The sequence below is a fragment of the Peromyscus californicus genome, unplaced genomic scaffold, assembly GCF_007827085.1.
Source record: "Peromyscus californicus insignis strain IS unplaced genomic scaffold, ASM782708v3 Scaffold_14__1_contigs__length_90479793_seg_2, whole genome shotgun sequence".
Taxonomy (NCBI): domain Eukaryota; kingdom Metazoa; phylum Chordata; class Mammalia; order Rodentia; family Cricetidae; genus Peromyscus; species Peromyscus californicus.
In genome coordinates, this window is record NW_026294436.1 from 5,061,782 (window position 1) to 5,081,931 (window position 20,150).

Consider the following 20,150-nt stretch of genomic DNA (forward strand, 5'->3'; position numbering starts at 1 on the left):
AAATAAGTAAATAAATAAATAGATAGATAAATAAATAAATAAATACTTTCTGTTTACTGTAAAATCTGAGTTTCTGTTTCTAAGCGCTGGGCTACGCTCCAAATATTCCATGATCATTTAATGTTCTTGCTTCTGTAACTTCTGTAACTATACTTGCTGGCAAAATCCCCTATGCTATGGTTTTGCCCTATAGAAGGGACCTGAGAAACTGGTTCAGGGCTGGTCTCAGGAACACAGACTTAGGAGGAGACAGCTGTCATTTGGGCTCTGATGTGGACATGAACAAAGCTTCTTTTATTTTGACCATACCTGGGGTCATTGGTGCTTCTCCTGGCATCTGTGGGATTAACAGTGACCTTGTCTGGTTGGAGGCACACAAAAGTTTTTTGTTTTTTGTTTTTAGTGAGATCTGAGTTTGCTTTACCCAGCAGGCCTGCATTAGAGGATTGCTCGACCCTGTGCATGGTATTGAAAGGGTCCACACTTGGCTGAGCTAGAGGGAGGTCTTTTGCTTCACCCCTTTGGCATTCCTATGAATAACCCTTTGAAGAGTCAGAAGGGCTGGTGGATAAGGATCCAGGCCCTCCTGCGGCTATGCTGTGTATCTATCTGTTTCTCTCCCCTCTATTCTTCTATCTACTACCTTTTATCCCCCTCTCATCAAGAGTTCCCTGTCGTAAAATGTGGGAGCCGATCTCCCAGCTGGGCTCCCACAATCTGGTAAGAGTCATGTGTTGCTTTAAACTCATGGGCAAAGTGGAAAGGAAGCAGAAACATGGGAGGAGACAGAAGAAGGATAAATTTCCTTTATAGCAAACTGCTTTGATACTGTTGACCCAGTACCACTGACTCAAGAAAGTAAGCGCTGTTAGTCCTGTTTAAAGTGAGGGTGGGCTGTCCATTTCCTCTGAATTGAAGCACACTATTCTGGAGGGAATAGAGAATTTTCAATACCTAGGATTCAAATGGAACATTAAATCCTTAGGTTTGCAGGTTCACAAGGTCCCTTCAAAGGTATAAGGGCAAGAAGCAACTCTAATGCACAAAGACTCTGGTGGGAGCTGCCTGAAAGTTATACAGGGGACTCCAAAGATACATTTCTACATTTCCCTGCCATTGTCACCCATATTTGTGGGTTTTCAGTGATGAAACTACCTCTGAGACCCCCTTGTTGCTATAAGTAACCCCTCCCTAAGCTGAAAGCAACCCCTCATGCCTGCTCCTATAACTTCAGCAAACTCCCTGGCTCACTAAAACGGAATTCCACTCAGGAGGAATCTTTTCTGTAGTCTATCATTGGTGCCCCATCTGGGTGAACAGATGATTGCTCATGGCACCCTGGGAAAAAAAATCTCACAACAGAAGATCCATAACTGTCACAGTTACTATTGATGAACTATCTGACAAGAGCTCCAATCACAAAAGCTCTGGACATGTCTGTGAAGTGGTTTCAAGATTGGATTGAGATGAGAAGACCCAGCCTACATACTGGGGCGTCTTCTATGGGCAGGTGTCCAAGACAACACAAAAAGAAGCACGCTAGCACCAGCATCCATCTCTAACTGCTGTGTGCAGATGTATCACAAGCATCTGAGTCAAACCCTGCAACCATGCTGGCCCCAGAGAGAGCATATCACATTGACTCTTCCTTTCCTAATTTGGGTTTTATCAGTTATTTGACCATATCAATGAGAAAAGTAATTAGTACAGTTATCTAAGACTTATCTTCCACTATTCCTCAACCCTGACACTGCCTCAAGCTTCTACGTGAATTTTAGTGGAGACAAATCACTTCCAAAGAATAACATCTACCAATTCTTACTTTCCATTGACCACTCTCCAGGTCTAACTTTTTTCCTCCTTCCTTTACTGTCCCTGTATGGAAGGTTGGTGCAAGTTAGCTGTCCAGCTCTGCTGTCAACTTTGGGCTTAACCAATCATGTACTCTTGATTGTAGATTGCCATTCATGTTTACAAGTAGTTGGAGGAGCCACAGACAGATGCACCAGTCCCCAAACAGGAACCCTATGATTTCTGGAAGCTGCCAGGTAGAGAAAAAGGGGGAGGCTGTGAGAAGACAGAGAGGCTGTGAGGAGATAAGCAGCTGTGATCAATACATGTAGGTCAAGTAGCTACAGCTAGCGCCATAAAGCTTGTAAGGTTTGAAACCAAGGCAGCAATTGACACCTAGTTTGGGGTTTGAGGCCAAAACCACAATAGATAATTAGTTTCAAAGGAGCAGTAACAGTTATTTTTGTTAGAAGAATTGATGCAAGGGCATATTTCCTCTTTCAGGAGGGCATGTCCAGCTCAATTGACCTATGATGGTCTCTTTGACTAAATTATTTCACTGGGTCTCATTTTTATTCTAAAGCATTGCTGTATTTAATCCAGAGTTTTTGATGCTTGCTTTCTGCCTCCTCCTGATGAAGTGGAGGTTTTCCAAAGGTAGTGCCAGGCTCTGTTCATGGGAAACATGACCAGATCCCCTGTTCTCTGTTCTCCACATTCTCACCTGCACTTGTTCAGCCTCGTCTTTTTAATAATAGCCATTTGGGACCAACACCTTGGCTTAGCATGTAAAGGCACTTGCCACCAAGCCTGCTGACCTCAATTAAATCCTTGGATTCAACGTGGCAGATGGAGAGAACTGGCTTCCAAAAGTTGTCCTCTAACCTCCATACTTGGGCCATGGCATATGCACATCCACATACATAGACAAGTGTACAGACGAGTGCCATTTTAAAGTGAAAAAGGAGCAGCCATTCGTGCAGGCTCATTATGGCTCTGATTTTTATTTTCCTGATCACGTGTGATTCCTTCCTGGCCCGTTTTCACAGACAGATTGGTCATTTTCACGTCTCCTGAGAAATGTCTTTTCAGCCTCTTATTCAGTTTTAAGTATTACTTGTTACCTGTTGTTTTCTCTCTGCTTTTTGCTACTGAGCTTTATTAAGGTCTTATATATTTGGAGTATTCAGTCCACGTTAGGTTTGCACATATTTACCCCGTTCTATCTGGTGTTTATCACGTTAGTGATGGTTTGCCTTGATACTTTTCTTATTGTATACTTTGACAGGAAGGAAGGTTTAGTTTGAAGCAATCTTGTCTCCATTTTTTATTTGTTGTCTGCTTTTGACACCCTTTTTCCATTTCTTTTTCTCTTTCTCTTTCTGTTTTTCTGTCTCTCTCTCTCTCTCTCTCTCTCTCTCTCTCTCTCTCTCTCTCTCTCTCTCTCTTTCTCTCTGACCCTTCTTCTTGTGTATGTAAACATTTCTGTGCATGAAGACACAGGCCAGCATTTAACCTTGGGTGTTGCTCCCCAGGCACCATCCACGTTGTTTTTTGAGACAGTCTCTCACCAGCCTAGTCCTCACTGAGGCTGACAAGGCAGAAAGACTCAGGGATCTGCCCATCTCTGCCTCCTTAGTATTGGGTTACAGATGTGCACCCCCACCATGCACCACCATGCACCACCACCGCTGCCCTTTATCTGGACGCTAGGGCTAGAACTCAGCTTCTCGCAGCTCCCCAATTCACAAGGCAAACAGTTTACTGATTGAACTATCTCCCTAAGCCTTGCTTTTACCATCTTAACTAAAAATTGTTGATAAAAGGAATACTTGACAGCGTTTCTCTGCTTTCTTTCAGTAGTGTCATGGTCTGACAGCTTATGTTTATATCTTCAATATATTTTGATTGACCTTTGTGTATCTGGTGAGATAAGGATCCCACTTTTGCCTTCTGTATTTGAAATCTAGCTTTCCAAAACCACTGGCTGGGTGAACACTTCCCTCTCTAATGCATGTTGTTGTCATCTTTGTGAAGGATCAGTTGACTGTGTAGCTGTATTTCTAGCATTTCCATTATGTTCCATGGACATGTGTGCTTGTCTTATGATAGCTTACTATTTCATAACATTTACTTCATAATATATTTTGAAATCATTAAGTGTGACTCCTTCAGCTTTGCCTTTTATTCTTAGGATGACATTGACTACTTGGGATGTGTGTAAATTCCTCTGAATTGTAAAATTTCTCCTTTTTTGGGGGGGGGGGGTAAAGAACACCATTGAGAGTTTGGTTAAGAATGTTCAGAGTCAGTATGTCACTTTAGGTAATATTGGCATTTGAACGGTATTTATCATTCTAACCCCTGAGCCTGAGTGTCATTCCATCTGTTCCCTGGAAAACAGCAGGGAGGTTCCTCAGAAACAGTGAAGTGAAAGCAGAAGCAGCAGATGATCAGCAATGGCACTGCTGGGCATGTGCCCAAAGGAAGCCAAATCTGGATCTGGAAGGAAAGTCTGCACCCTCTAGTTTATTGTAGCATCATTCAAAACCACTATCCATGCCAGAGTGGAGGAGTAATACAGAGTTATGTGCATACACATATTGCTTAGCCCACCATTTCCAGTAATGCCAATGGCAATTGAGGGCATTTGATAAACTAAGAAAGTTACAGGCAGATATGGCATAGCCTTACTTACAAGTGGAATTAAAACAAAGCATGTGAAAGCAGAGAGTAGAGTGGTAGGCTACCAATGGTGTACTAAGGAATGGAGGATGGGAAAATGTGGGTCAAAAGGCAGGAAGCTTGCCAATGAAGAAGTTCCAGATATTGGGAATCCAGATGAAAGATCACAGCATATGGTCAACCTCAGCTGAAAATTTGGTGAACTCTAGAATCAGAGGATGTGCTTTTAGGCATCCTTTGTCCTTAGCCGGGGGTTGGGGGGAGTGGAGGGGGTGCTCTGATAAACTGATTAGCTTAATGGCATCATTAGCTTAATGATGCCACTGTGGGTGGCATCATTCCCTGGGGTGAACTTCTGGACTGTGAAAAAAAGGAGAATGTGAGCTGAGCACTAGCTTCCATTTTTCCCTGTTTACCAACTAAGGATGCAATGTAACCAGCTGCCTGAAGCTCCTGCTGCCTTGACTCCCCACCAGGGTTCCATGCACTAGCCAGAAGTAAACCTTTCTCACCCTGGTCACTTTTGTCAGGGTATTTTACCACAGCATCAGAAAAGTAAACTGAGACACAAAGAATTCCAAGTATTATATACTTGAAATTTTCTGATCATAGTTCCTTAGTGCAAAACTAAAGATGAAAAGTAAATGAATGAAATAGTAATTATGTGAAATGATAGGTACATTGTTAAATAGTTTGATCATTTAGCAGTACATACATTTGTCAGTGACACACCTTAGATATATATATATATCTGTGTGTGTGTCAATTTTACCTCATTAGCTAATATGTTTTTGAAAAAGTAAATGGCATAAAGAGATTATGAAAGAAGAAAATACAGTATGAACTCAAATGAGAGCTAGATAAGTAGTTTTAAATATTCTAGTGCCACACTAACAAAAATTAGAGAGAGGGCTTAGGAGGTGGCTGACTAGGTAAAGTGCCTTCTGTATAAGCATGAAGACTTTAAAGAGTTTGAATCCTTGGTGATCATTTACTAAGCCAACAGTTGCAGCAAATGCCTGTAGTCCCAATGCTGTGGACATAGAGACTGGCAGATGCCTAGAGATCCTTGCATCCTTGATGAACTGGTGAGCTCCGGATTTGGTGAGAGACTCTGTTTCAAATGTTAAGGTGGAGATGATAGAGGAGAACACGCATCATAGACTTCTGGCCTTTGTGTATACACACACATATTTAAATGGACCCAAGTTTATACATATAAGAACACATATGTTATACATAGACAACACACAAACATTTTAAGATTTTTAAAATTAACTTAAATTTATTTAATATGCCATGTCACAGTAATTTTAATATGTAATGTATTGGAACTACCATTGAAATATTTTCATTTTCTTATTAAAACAGCCTCTAATCCTCAATGTGTTTTTGTACTTCTGGCATACTGCAGTTTGGATAGCCATACTGAAACTGCTTCAAGGCCACAACTGCTGCCTGTGATGTGTGCAAGCAGTCCCATAACCAGGAATGAAAGGCTTAGAGCCAGTTTAATGAAGATGATGTTGGACAAGAATAATTTTTCCTCACATTTTAACATGTTCAGCCATCTAGAATGTTTTAAGACATAAGTCACTAAACTCCAGGACCAACAGTTTTAATTTCACAGGTCTACATCAGTCTGGTACATTTCTGTTTCTAATGTATTGCCAGGCAATGAGAAGGCTCTTAGTCCTGCAAACTTTCACAGTGACCATGCTAAAAATGAGGGTTTAGGGTATTTGTAAAGTGTTTCTGCTTTTTTTGCAGGGGCAAATGTTGGTGGGTTCTTTGTTGTTTCTCTTTGTTTTGTTGTTTTTGGTCTTATGAAACATATCCCAGTCTGACCTTGAACTTCCTAGGTAATGGAAGACATCCTTGGACTTATTATCATTCTGTTTCTCCTTCCAAACTATTGCTACTATAGGAATGCACCACCATGCCTGACTTATATGCTGAAACGAAACACAAGGCCCCACACTTGCTAGACAAACATTTTACCAACTGAGCGATGTCCTCAGTCTTAAGTAGCACAAGGTCACATAGTTTCTGTGTGTGATTTGTATGTCTCTTTATTGTAACTGGAGTCTATGCTGTAACATGAAAAGATGTGCTGAAATTATGTGTAAGATTCCAGTTTTGTTCAACAGTAGAAGCCCCACAGTGATGAGTTTTTGGGAGTGAGGCTCTTAACTATTAGCAAGTGAAGATACTTGTGTATTTATCTTAAGCACAGAACTATGTTTAGTTAATTTTGCATAATCTGTATTTCACAGTAAGACTCAAATCTTGCTTAAATTTCCATTCACTAAGGGAAACATTTAGGCACAATTTAAACAATTACTGTGAGTACTAGAAAACTGTAATAGAGACACGATTCAATTTATTTTCAAATATCTGTAAAGTAGCAAATAGTTGACTATATCTTATATTTACAGATGCATCTCAGTTTTAATCAGTTGATTATATTATCAACTTTGAATATTAGTATATAGCAGTTACCTCACCAATAGCTGAAGGGGTAAATATATTTACATACTGTAGTATCTGAAAGGATAGTCATATAGTCATTAGCTGCTCTATTACTTTAAATTGTTTGTGTCCTTGAATTATGTATGTTCATGGTTCATGTATGCAAATCTGTACAGGTGTGTCTATGCACCTGCAAGTGTGTACACATGCTCATAGAAGTTCCAGAGGTCAATCTCAACTGTTGTGTCTCAGGTGATATTCATCTTCTTTGTTTGAGACAGAAACTCTTATTGCTGTGGGGCTAGTTATGTAGATTAGGCTGGCTGGAGACTGAAACTCAGGAGTCCATCTGTGTATGCCTCTCCAGGGTTGGAATGATAAGGATGTGTCACCACACATAGATTTGGTGATATTGAACTTAGGGCATACTTGTAAGACAAGTAGTTTACCAAGTGAACCAACTCCCAGGCCTGAATATTTTAATATGTTGTTAAAGTGGTATGAGGAAGGGCAAGAAAGCATGCTACATGCAAAAGTGCTATAATTCTTGATATCATGTTCATCTGTGTATTTGAAACACAGGATAGAGTATACTTCAGAGTAAAAGCTCAGATGCCAACCAGTTCCCTTTTTACCTGTGCTTCTGGATGGTGTGATTATAGAGTCCATTTCCAAACCTCTTTTACACCACAGGAGCCTGGGGCTGAATTACAAATTACCTGATGTTTTACATTCACACAGCACAGTGTGATCTCATAATACATTGTAAGAAGAGTCGCTACACATGAATTTTTAAATGATTAGAAAGATATCTCTAGCAATGCAAGAAAAGAAACTTATGAATAGAGCATTTTCTCAAAATTGGCCACACAAATGTAGATCAAAAAACTTTAGTCAAGTGGAAACTAATGTAGGATTATTAGTGTCTAACTGGCACATTTTTCCAAATTGCTCACTTTCACTGCTAACATTTGGTCCCGAGTCTAATTTTTTTAAAGTTGACTGTGAAGCCCTCTTTCCTGACTTGATTTCATGCCACATGTAAGATAAAGCATGTGAAATAATTTTATGCTATTGTTCAAGCCAGGGACTATGACATTCCTGTTGACTGAGCTTGGGCTTGGTGCCAAGTGTTTGCCACATTCACTATATGAAAAGCAACCTCATTATTCCCATGTTACACCGGAAACCCTTAAACTCAGTGAGGAGAGTAATTGGCCAAATGCCATTACAGTAACTGGTCAAGTCTACTTCTGGAGGTTCCTTGGGCCCCACAGCCTACACTTCTCCCTGTGGGTTGTTCCAGTCATCTGTGAACATAGGTCCACTGTTTTCAGCTTTCAGCAGGGTAAGTACATTGTTTATTAGTTATTTTCCTCATCACTGTGAAAAAACACCTGACAAGAAGCTAAAGAGAAGAGGGGTTTATTCTGGCTGAGAATTTGAAGATCTACATCTCATGATGCTAGTGAAGGCATGCTGCCAGGAGTGAGGAGCCATCTAACCATAGCATTGCATCAGCAGCGGGAGCAGACAGCAAACAGGAAGTGGGGATAGGTGATGTCTCAAGCACCTCCCCCAGGGACCTACCTCCTCCAGTGAAGATCAATCTCCCAAAGGTTCTAAATTTTCTCAAACAGTGCTACCAGCTAGAGACGTTCAAACACGGTTCTTCAGGGAACGTTTCACATTCAAACAATGTTTCCAATAGATATGTACCCCGTAGGTTCTAAAACAAGAAATTAACTACAGCACTCCCTCTCTCTTCCTTTATGCCATTTCCATGGCAAGAGGATACTTAGATATACTGGGGTGTTAGAGCTGCACCACCCAGGCTGGGGACCTGAGTCCTTGGGATTCACCATGCAAGGCAGAGAAGGACTTGTCCAGGTGATTGCACAGTTGTTTCTTTTTAAAAGTCTTAAGTAGAAGGTGTACGCTATCACTATCTGATAGAGACTGAAGAAATCCTTAGTTTCTCATCCCTACAGTTTTGAGGTCACAAAACAATTCTTTTGTTTTTCTTTTCCATGTGTATGTGGTATGCATTCCTCATATATATATATATATATATGTTTTTCATGTGTGTGTGTGTGCACATGTGTGCATGTGCATGTGTAGATCATGCACATGCATGCAGAGGCCCAAGACTGATGTCAGGAATCACCCTCAGTAACTCACTACCTTATTTATTGAGAAAGGATCCCTCAATCCAACCTAGAGCTTGCCAATGTGGCTAGTCTTGCTCTCCTTCCAAGGCTGGAATTGCAGGTGGGCTGCCATGCAAACTCTGTACTGGCATAGGTTCTGGGGATCCAAGCTCTCATTCTCATGCCAGCTGAGGTAGTATTTGAACCACTGAGCGACTCCCTCAGTCCACAGAAATCAATGATTGCTTCCTTCATCTTGACGCTTTGGAAAGGGAATTCGCATGGCTGCTATGAATGAAAAGAATTCATTTCTCAGTTCACAAGATAACAGACAAAGTAAATAGAAATTTGACCCTGAGGAATGAAATCACTATTTATTGCTGGCTTTGACATGAAACATGCTCTTTAGTCATGACAAACCCTCTAAACCTCTATCTGTCTTTTGTAATGTTTGGACCTTAGGGAAAAAAGTAGCAGCCTTGACTCAAACTTGCCATCACTGACTTATTCCACCCCCCAACATAGCTAGCTGTTCTTTGGATAACATTGCCAGCAAACCATATTTATTTAAAACATTCATCAGGCTCCTCAGAGAGAGATTGGTTTGTTCTGCTGAGGAATGACACCTCCATGTCTTCCTCTTTCCCAACAAATCCACTACATCATCTCAGCAGTGATCACTCTTCCCAGCTGATGCTAGGTCACAAGCTATGAAGTGAACTGACATATGGCTCATCCATTTGTGCTTTTCCTTGGGGCAAGAGAGGATATGAAACTATGTAGGCTGAAAAATTTGGAGTAATAAATGACTGGTTTTGAAGTCACCATCAGTAGAATATACAACAATGTGGTGTGATGGATAATATTGTCAACTAGACTGTATCTAGGAACTACCTGTTGGGGGGTGGGGTGGGCAAGCCTCCAGACACACCTGTGAGGAATTACTATGATTAGACTAGCCAGGACTGTGAGGCATTATTTTGATTAGGTTAGTTGAGGTTGAACAACCTAAAAGTGAGTGATACCAGTCCCTAGCCTTGAGACCTGGACTATATACAAAGGAGGATGTTAGCTGAGCACCAATGTTGATCTCTTCCTGCTTCCTGTCTGTGGATGAAATGTGACTGTGTCTGTGGAAGATTTTATACATTACCTTATCTGAAGTGAAAGGTCCACTGTAAATCCAGGAGGCCAGGGACCCAGGTTGTATTCAAAGAAGAAAAGAAGCTGAACACAAACATGTATCTCTCTGCTCCCTGACACTCATGCAATGTGATCAGCTGCTTCAGACTCCTGCAACGATGCTTCCATGGCATAAACATGATGTACAATACCCACATTGTGAGCCAAAATAATGCCTTTCTTCCTTAAGTTGCTTTTGTTAGGCATTTTATCATAGCAATAGAAAAAATTATATATCTGCTCATGTGGCTTGGCCCTCAACCTCAACTAGTAGGGATCCTACACTTATGTTTCTCTCTCTCATTTTGTCCTCCATAAGGCAAGTTGCTCTGTTGGCTTTTGCCCTTCTAATTCCAGTGAGACAACTCTTGTGAAGGACTCTGCTAAAGTTAACTTCTTATCTAGCCATGTTCCATGAAGTGCTTCCTCCTGGAGTCTTCCACAACCACATATTGGCCATAATTCCTTGCATTTCTCTGTTTAGGAAGACACTTGTCAGACTATCTTCCTTTTTCAGTCATCATGAGATCTTCAAGCTTCCCCTTAGAAGTGTCCCATTAAATAACACTGAGGGCTTGCATTAGGTCCCTCTCTTGTTATTGTGAGGAGATACCTGTCAGAAGCAACTTAAGGAAGGAAGGGCTCATTTCAGCTCACAGTTGGATAGTACATCCAATCATGGTAGCAGAGACATGATGGGAATAGCCTAAGGTCAGTCCTCTATTGTTTTAGCCTGTGATAGTCCCCCAAATGAACAATCTCAAAGCAGGTTACTCCAGCCTTTGCTAAGTTACTGCGTATATCCTAGAAAAATCAAGAGACAAGACTTAAGTCCAAGTAGGTCAAAGACCTCAACATAAATCTAGTTAATCTGAATCTGATAGAAGAGAAAGTAGAAAGTAGTCTTGAACACATTGGCATAGGAGATCACTTCTTAAATATAACACCAGTAGCACACACACTGAGAGAAACAATCAATCAAAGGGACCTCTTGAAACTGAGAAGCTTTTGTAGAGCAGAGGACATGGTCAACAAGACAAAACGACAGCCTACAGAATGGGAAAAGATCTTCAACAACCCCACATCTGATAGAGGGCTGATATCCAGAATATATAAAGAACTCAAGAAATTAGACATCAAAATGCCCAACAGTCCAATTAAGAAATGGGATATGGAACTAAACAGAGAATTCTCAACAGAGGAAGCTCAAATGGCTGAAAAACATTAAAGGAGTTGCTGAACATCTTTAGTCATAAGGGAAATGCAAATCAAAATGACTCTGAGATACCACCATATACCTGTCAGAATGGCTAAGATCAAAAACACTGAAGACAGCTTATGCTGGAGAGGATGTGGAGCAAGGGGAACTCTCTTCCACTGCTGGTGGGAATGCAAGCTTGTACAACCACTTTGGAAATCAATATGGCACTTTCTTAAAAAATTGGGAATCAATTTCCCCCAAGACCAAGCTATACCACTCTTGGGAATATACCCAAGGAATGCTCAATCATACCACAAGGGCACTTGCTCAGCTATGTTCATATCAGCATTGTTTGTAATAGCCAAAACCTGGAAACAACCTAGATGCCCTTCAACTGAAGAATGGATAAATAAAATGTGGTACATATACACAATGGAATACTACTCAGCAGAGAAAAACAATGACATCATGAGGTTTGCAGGCAAATGGATGGATCTAGAAAAAATCATCCTGAATGAGGTAACCCAGACTCAGAAAGACAAACACGGTATGTACTCACTCATAGGAGGATACTAGATGTAAAACAAAGATGGCTAGACTGCTACTCACAGCTCCCGGGAGGCTACCTAGAAGACAGGACACTAAGAAAGACACAGGGATTGCCCAACAACAGAGAAATGGATGAGATCTACATGAGCAAACTGGACATGAGTGGGGGTAATGAAGGACAAGTTTCAAGGGAAAGAGTGCTTAGGGGAGTGGGAGATCCCAGCTGGATCAAGAACAGAGAGGGAGAACAAGGAATAAGAGACCATGATAAATGAAGACCCCATGGGAATAGGAAGAAGCAAAGTGCTAGAGAGGTCCCCAGAAATCCACAAAGATACCTCCACAATAGACTGCTGGCAATGGGTGAGAGAAAGCTCGAACTGTCCTACTCTGGTGATAGGATGGCCAAACACCCTAATTGTCATGCTAGAAATCTCCTTCAATGACTGAAGGAAGCAGATGCAAAGATCCATGGCCAGGTCCCAGGTGGAGCTCCAGGAATCCAATTGCAAGAAAGAGGAGAGTTTGTATGAGCAAGAATTGTTGAAACCAAGATTGGAAAAAGCACAGGGACAAATAGCCAAATTAATGGAAACACATGAACTGTGAACCAATAGCTGAGGAGCCTCCAGCTGGATCAGGCCCTCTGGATAAGTGAGACTGTTGATTATCTTGAACTGTTTGGGACACCCCCAGGCAGTGGGACCAGAACCTGTCCTTAGTGCATGAGCTGGCTGTTTGGAACCTGGGGCTTATGCTGGGATACTTTGCTCAGCCTGGGAGGAGGGGACTGGACCTACCTGAACTGAATCTACCAGGGTGACCTGCATCCCCAAGGGAGTCTTTGCCCTGGAGGAGATGCGAATGGGGAGTGGCTGGGGGGAATGCGAGGAGGGGAGGAAAGGGAAATCTGTGGCTGATATGTAAAATTAAATTAAATTATAAAATAAAAAATAAAAAACAAATAAAAAAAGAAATCAGCAAACTGGAAAAAAAATTCAGAGGTTTTTTTTTTTCTTTATTAGAAGACCATATCACTCTTTGATGTTTCTCCAACTATCCCTCAATTTCTGTTACTGAAGCTTGTTTTCATTTTGCTTACCCACCTGTGTCTCTATACTTAATGTGAGTTGGTGAGATAATGAAATCAAAACCTACGGTCTCAGGCTGTCTTTTGGTGACAAGTGTGTTTCTGGTATCTGTGGTAGATAATTTGAAGATGTGTTACATTTGTTTATGCTCTGGAACATTTGTTTAGTGATATAAAGATGTGTTGCATTCCATTATGTTGCATTTGTTTAACTCTGTGAAGCTGTGTTACTTTGCCTATCTAAAACACCTGATGGTCTAATAAAGAGCTAAACAGCCAGTAGTAAGCCAGGGGAATGGATAGGTGGGGCTGGCAGGCAGGGAAATAAAAGGAGAAATCTGGAAAGAAAGAAAAAATAACAGGATAGAAGGTGAAGCAAGAGAAAAAGGAGAGGAGGACAAGAGGGGTCAGCCACCCAGCTACACAGACAACCATGAAATAACAATGAAAGTAAGAATTATAGAAGTAAGAAAAAGGCAAAAGCCCAGAACAAAAGGTAGATGAGATAAATTAAGAAAAGCTGGCTAGAAACAAGCCAGGCTAAGGCTGGCATTTATAATTAATAATAAGCCTCCATATGTGACTTATTTGGGGGCTGGATGGTGGGCCCCCCAAAAGAACAAAACAACCAACAACAGGCATCCTAAGTCCCTGGCCCAAGAAAGGTCCCATTATTCTCAAAACACTGCATCAACACCAAATATCCCAAAATATCTGGACCATCACACTCTAGAGAAAAATACTATTATATAGAGATTATGGAAGACTTGATTTTATTTAGTACCTATATCAATTCCTTTTCAAGTATATGAGACTAAATACTTAGAACAACTTGAGGGGAAGATTCATTTTAGCCTATGATTTTGGTGGGTCCAGTCCATGGTTACTTTGCCCCATGGGCACAAGCAGAACATCATGGTGGTAGAAATTGTGGGGAAGGAGCTTTACTACTTCATGGTAGTTTGGGATGAGAGAGCTAGATAAAAACAGATCAGGAATGAATGCACACTGACCTACCCTGTCCAGTTAGGCTTAAACCCTTAAAGTTTCTGCAACTTCCCCCAAGAGTCCCACTAGCTGGGGACCAAGTCTTCAAATGTGAACTACTGAGGAACATTTTACATTTGAACCATAACAGTGAGTGTGTCAGCTCTCTATAACTGTTTAGTCTGAATAAACACTTAAGAGCAGGGATTTAGCTTGATTCACTGTTTCTGTGGATTAAGTCCATGGCTGCTAGACCCTTTTGCTTCGGGCCTGTAATAATTTAATACATCATTGTGAGAAGGCAAAGCAGATGAGGAGTGTTCAGAACATGGTGGTTGGTAAGTGGGAGGATAAAGAAGAGGCCAAAGTCTCAATATCCTCTTCAGGGGAGCATGCCCTCTGGCCCTTTCCCCTGTAACAAGCCTCACCTGTTAATGATTCTACCACTTTTTAGTAGTACTAAAGGTTAGAGACAAAGCTTTTTGCATACACGGTACTTTGGAAGATATGAAGATCCAAGCCATATGGATTTTAAGACACTGTGAGCAAAAATTGGAATATAATATGCTTGAGAGTTCAATGACTTGCCAGAAAGGTTGGATTCTAATTTCAGAACTATCAACTTATTGTGTGATTTTTGAATAACAGACTAATGTCTCCAAGTTTCACTTTCTCCAGTGAGTAAAGTTTCAGTTCATCATAAAAATTGATAAGAAAGAAATGCAAAGCTTTATCAAACACATACTTGTTTTCCTTGTCTGAACTTCTTATTGAAAGACCCTAACCCTTCAGGCTTACAGCCCCCAAGCCCCAGGAAATAAGGAACTAAAAAGAAAACTAGTTACAAGGGCAAGCTGACTCAATCAGTATTCAACCACCCCTGTAACAATGTAACAATGTAAAAGATTTCTGTTAAGAGATGTGCTCAACTGTGACTGGGATAGTTGCAAGTGTTCCAGGAAGGACCGCTGTGACCTTTGTGTAAACTCCACTCCTGCCTTGTTACCCCCTCCTTGAGGTTTCAGGAAGAATGTACCTGTAACTGTACCCCCTCTGTGATCACTCTGTAACCAGACCATGATCTTATGAAGTTAGCCTCTAGACATAAATCAATCAAAATGAAATTGTATGGGAATTGTAATCTTGTGGTTTTTGTGGGTTTTTCCTTTAAAAACCCCCATGTGGCTCCAGTAAGATGCGATTTTTGCTCTTAGGAACAGAGTTTGCACATCTGTACAGCCACTTCAATATAAAACTCGTGCTGTTGCATCAACTGGACTAGAGTCTGGGTTCTTGGGGCACCCCCTCGAGAAGGTAGTACCCTGGGTCTGGGGTCTATCATTTGGAGGTCCCACCGAGATTTTTGGGGTGCCTCTGGCCCCCACTCTGCCAGTTGGAGGTAAAAACGAGCTCAATCTATATTTTATGTTATTGTGTCTTGTCTTTTATCTGGTTGATTTGGCATTTGTATTCTGTGCCTGCAGAAGTGTGCAGGACTTGTGTCTGGGACTTGTGTGGGAGAGCAGATGTGCTCAGATGTCCCTGGGTCCCCACTCTGGAAGTCTCCTCCAGAGTGATCTGAAAAAAGGAGATGAGTCTCTCCTTCCCTGGGGGAGCGAGGCTGTTTTCAGCAGTCACTCCCATTTGAATTTGAATTTGTAATCTGTACTTTTGGTTTTGTAGCTGAATCAACTACCACTCGGACTGTGTCTGTCCTTGTCTTCTTTATGTTTATTTTTTTTGGAGTCTGTTTTTTGTCTCTCTCTCTCTCTCTCTCCATATGGGGCAACAACTAACTACCCCCCTAAGTTTGACTTTAGATAACCAGAGAGATGTGCTTGCCCAGGCTCACAATGCCTCTCTGGAAGTCAAGAAAAAGAAATGGATCACCTTCTGTCCCTCGGAACAGCCGGCCTTTGAGGTCGACTGGCCGGGGGACAGGACTTTTAACGTTGATTGATGTCATTTTGCAGGTGCCTGGGTGAAGCCGTTCCTCACTGCTTTGCCTGTCCCAGCAACGCTGGGACTCCGACCCCCACCTCTTCCTTCTCAAACTCCCCTTACTCCCTTGTCCCTTCAGCTCCGGCTGCCCTCTGACCATTTACTGCTTCCTCCCTTTACCCTCTTAAGGAAATCCAGTGTGAAAAACCCCGGTCCTTCCAGAGGACCAGGGAGACTAATGATAAAATCACACACACCCTTATGCTGATCTGCCTGCTGGCGAAGGGAAAAAAATCCTCCAAAACAGCTCTAGGCTAAGTTTGCTAAGCTTAAGTTATTTGGATAAGCTGATATATATGTCTTATATTGATATTTTGTTTTGGCTTCTTTACTGAACCTGTATTTGATGCTAGAAGAAGCTTCAACTTAAAAACATTATTTTTAATGGTCAGTCATGAGTAATCAAGTTTCTTTTTAATTGTAGTCAGGATAAATAAGTACTGATGTAATATTACAGAGATAAGTTTACTCATTTACTCAGTCCCTTGCATATATTTTCAGGGTTGAGCTTGAAACAAGTAATTAGAAACAAAGTTTGTCTATTCAGACACCTGGACAGCCCTCATACTTCAGACATCTGCAGAATATGGCATTTAAATGTTGATCTAAAACTTTATTATATCAGACAGGCTTCCAGATCCTAGCAGTGACCCAAGGTCTCCAAAGAAGATTACGTACGAGGCACCACAATGTCTCTGCCTGGATTATGACAACGCTGACCATAGGGCAACATGCCCCAATGTAACGCCTGCTACCAGGACCCAGCCAAGACTGTGGATAAGTAGTAGGGCACTGGAATTGAATGCACCCTTGTAGATGTAACCAACTGTCTTATTAAATAAGAAACACAGAGCTGATTCAGAGAAGAAAGCCAAGAGATCAGAACTAAAAGCCTTACCCTTCCTGCTTCAGCCAAGAGAGCTCTCCGAAAAAGAGCTACTTCCTGTGTGTTTGTCTTTATAGCCTTTCTGTTCTGCCTTCTCATTGGTTGTAAACCCAAACACATGACTGCCCTCATCACTGCCTGTCTGTAGAGACTTCCAGGTCTTCTATGGTTGGTATTGAGATTAAAGGTGTGTGTCTCCAATGCTGGCTGTATCCTTGAACACACAGAGATCTACCTAGCTCTGTCTACCAAGTGCTGGGATTAAAGGTGTGCGCCACCACCGCCACACTCTTGCTATGGCTCTAATATCTCTGACCCCCAGGCAACTTTATTTATTAACATACAATTAAAATCACATTTCAGTACAAATAAAATACCACCATACACCCTTTTGCCTGGTCAAGGTCAGTCTTCTGTGTCCCTATTCCACAGGAAAAATACTCTGCTGTTCTGACTGGTGCCTCCAATGCTATGGAGACCTGGGTAGGGATTGGTCCCTGTAATTTATAAGATTGGATGCTTCTTGGTCTGCACTCAGATATAGTTTATCCTTCTCAGATCTCTGACAGTACTGATGGCTAGGCTATCTCTAACTTTGTCAGCATGGCAGCATCAGACAACCAGATCCTTCTGCAAGGCCATAGCTAGCTTGTTAGCACACTTTTTAAAAAATGTTCTAAGATATAAAAATTTAAATAAGTCATAAAGTTTCAGATATGAGTCTAAAGTAAGATATATTTTAGATTACTCTCCTGTTCTATGGTTCAGAGCTTAACATTTAAAAGTCCTGATGAGCTGGTAGAGCAATGACTACTTACTGTTCAGTCACAAGTCCAACATTTTAGATTTGTTTTACACGTCATCTAAGTATGTCTAAATATAAACCTAAAAGTGCTTCTCACCAGGGCAAAAATCTCTGTCCAACTTATACCTGGCTTTCTGGACAGAAGAAAAATGCTCAAATCTGTAGTTCTATTTGGGACTCAAAGGTATGAGTCCACTTCTGCTGTTTTACAGATACCCATTACCTGCTTTGTCTACAATATGGATTTCAGTACAGATTGGTAATACTAATGTATCGAAAACTTTTATGTCATTTTATAAATAGGCCTCAAAGGATCAAAAGAGTCATAAATACCTAGACCCACTTCACAAAGGTTGAAAGGACCACAGATGAGTATTCCTAAAGATGGTATTTTTCCTCTCTCCTGGTCTTGGGATTACTGCTTTTCCCATTACTAAGGGTATGGATCTAAGGGTTCCAAATAAGTTCATAAATTTTAACTTCTGTTCCTAGTTTAAATTTGTCTCAACAGATTGCTACTTGGCTGACAGACACCTCCAAGTTTCAGTTGCTGACTCCACTGTTCCAGACAACTGTGAGCTCTGGACTTGCTAAAGACTAATGTGGACCAGTCCAGCTAACATGATTCTTCTCTGTCCCTAGGGGGTCAGGCAGCTACATGCTACTGACAAATGCCCCCTGCCCAGTCTTTGACCAGATTTTCAACCTTTTACAGGGGGGACCCTGACAACGGCACCCCAATGCCAGCTCGAAGCAGTTCCAGAAGAGAATATGTCATCCCATATTCCTTGTTCAGAAAAGGCTGAAATGCTGGGTCAAAAAAATAAATAAATAAAACCTCCCTGACATAGAGAAAAGATGGCTAACTATACATGGACTATGCATGGCCATTACAGGCCATGAGTTACTAAAATAGGCCATGAGTTACTAAATACAATACCATAATTTTAAGATTAAAATTTGTCAGAAAGAAAATGGGGGAATGAAAGACCCTAACCCTTCAGGCTTATAGCCCCCAAGCCCCAGAAAATAAGGAACTAAAAAGAAAACTAGTTACAAGGGCAAGCTGATTCAATCAGTATTCAAACACCCCTGTAACAATGTAAAAAGATTTCTGTTAAGAGATGTGCTCAACTGTGACTGGGATAGTTGCAAGTGTTCCAGGAAGGACCACTGTGACCTTTGTGTAAACTCCACTCCTGCCTTGATACCCCACCTTGAGGTTTCAGGAAGAATGTACCTGTTGATGTAACTGTACCCCCTCTGTGATCACTCTGTAACCAGACCATGATCTTATGAAGTTAGCCTCTAGACATAAATCAATCAAAATGAAATTGTATGGGAATTGTAATCTTGTGGTTTTTGTGGGTTTTTCCTTTAAAAATCCCCATGTGGCTCCAGTAAGATGCGGCTCTTGCTCTTAGGAGCAGAGTTTGCCTATCTGTACAGCCACTTCAATATAAACCTCATACTGTTGCATCAACTGGACTGGAGTCTGGGTTCTTGGGGTGCCCCCTCGAGAAGGTAGTACCCTGGGTCTGGGGTCTATCATTATCATATATTGAATTAGCTTCATCAAACTTTCTAGTGGTGGGGTGAGAAGATGGCTCAGTTGGTAGAGTGTTTGTGACACAAGCATAAAGACGAGTTCAGCTGTTCATGTAGGATTCCCTGTCATGGTCTTGACCCCCTGTAATATGTCTGTAATACCAGCACTTGGGAAGTGGAGACAGGAAGATTCACTAACTAGCTAGTCTAATTCAATCAGTGAGCTCCAATTTCTACAAGATCCTGTCTCAGAAAATTAATATGGAGATGGTAAAATGGATTGGCAGCTAAAGGCTCTTATCGCCAAGTCTGAAGATTTGAGTTCAATCCCTGGAACTTATATGGCAGAAGGAGAGAATCAACTCCCACAGGTTATTCTCTGATCTCTATGTCTATACTGGAACAGAACAAAGAAATAATATATAAGAAAATAATGTCGATATCTTCTAAGGAATGACATCTGAGGTAGACTTCTGACCTCCATTCACCACGAGCACGCGCGCAGCGCGCGCGCGCGCACACACACACACACACACACACACACACACACACACACACTTCCTAGTAAAGACAGAGCTCTCTTGCCATTAGATTTAATATAATGCTTGTATATATAAAGCCTTTGTCTGCCTACATCTGATGATCTCAAATTTAACAGGTGGCAGACATAGTGACAGAGATTAGAGTAAACCAAAGAAGACTCTCCTACCCACTAATGGGGTGAAGGAGGCACACAGCACCAGCTTCAATTGACAAAGCTGTCTTGAGCCATTAGAATGTACTTCCAAGTCCACTATGGTGCT